The sequence below is a fragment of the Zonotrichia leucophrys genome, chromosome 5 (assembly GCF_028769735.1).
Source record: "Zonotrichia leucophrys gambelii isolate GWCS_2022_RI chromosome 5, RI_Zleu_2.0, whole genome shotgun sequence".
NCBI classification, from domain to species: Eukaryota; Metazoa; Chordata; class Aves; order Passeriformes; family Passerellidae; genus Zonotrichia; species Zonotrichia leucophrys.
This window is the reverse complement of record NC_088175.1, coordinates 31,462,616-31,463,944: the sequence shown is the minus strand read 5'-3', so window position 1 is coordinate 31,463,944 and position 1,329 is coordinate 31,462,616.

Genomic DNA, 1,329 nt, shown 5'->3' with positions numbered 1-1,329 from the left:
ACAACAGTTGAGAATTGAAACTGCACCAGAGTTCCTTGGAACCTGCAGAATTTACAAAGCTGTAAATTCCAATAGGATATTGGAACTTTGCAGTCGTGGGAGGACTTTGACAAATAAAATTATATCCTCCCTGGCAGGCATTAAGGAGTCAGTCATGATACCCATTTTGACAGTTCAGGTATCTTAGTTTGAGCTCATGAGCTCAAATAAAACAGTGAGCAGGGTTTCAGAATATAAGGCAGAAATTATCCATGTACCTTTTTGGAAAATTTGTGGAAAGAATATACTCTTCTATAGCTCTTGCCTACTTGTTTAGGCTCTGAGGGACTCCTGTAAGGCTTATCTTGGCTGACCCCTGACAAACTCCTAGATGCCAGCATCTGCCTTTTTTCACAATGTTTCTTTATGCAAAACCAGTAAAAATCAACTTCTTAACCAGCTCCAGATCTAGAAAAGAATAGCTCTCTCTCTCCAGTTACCTCTAAGGAAAAATTCACCAGAAACAGAAGCTCCACATCTCTCTCTGCTGGACCTTTCTTGGCCTTAAGTGTGTTTGAGTGTGGGATACACTGTGATGCAGTGAGCAGAATATTGGTATCTTACTGCATGTCTCCAGTGTTCAATTACCATACATCCTGCAATCCCCTTCACATGCTCTCTGATTTCAAAATAGTTCAATACACTGTACTGAACAAGTTCCAGATGATACTAAGCAAAATTGCATTTCAGGGAGATACCTTCAGAACATATGTGTGACCTGAGACAGGACACAGTTGGTTGTGAGAGGAAATAGCAATAGTCCTTCAAATCAAATTTCTAAGTTTGGTTTAATTGATAAGAATAGATGGTCAAAGACCTAAACGGCCACTGATCCATTTCTCTGTTGTCCAACTCAAATTTGAAAAATTAAACATGCTTCATAAAATATTGATTTCACGACAATTTATGAGCAAAAAGAAGCACCTGGGAAACAAAACTCTTTAAAGGTAGAAGCCCATTTCATTCAGGTTATTAAAACTAAGTAAAATGTTTTAAACTGATACTGCATGGCAATCACCTTTGATGTCTGAAGAGGGCTTTATGGTTTTGCTGCCAATAGTCCCAAGGCCAAAATATTTTGCATATGAAAAAATATTAGCAGCTAGGCACCAAGACCATAAGAGATTGCAGACAAGGAGAGCTAATGCTATTTCCCTATCACACACAGCTGAATCTTCATCTTTTGAACATCACAGTGAGATGGTATTGACAGCAGAAACTGCTGAGTTTAATACCGCAATTCTGGATAAGATTGAGAAGGTTACTTAGAAAGCTATGGCCCCTGTCAAG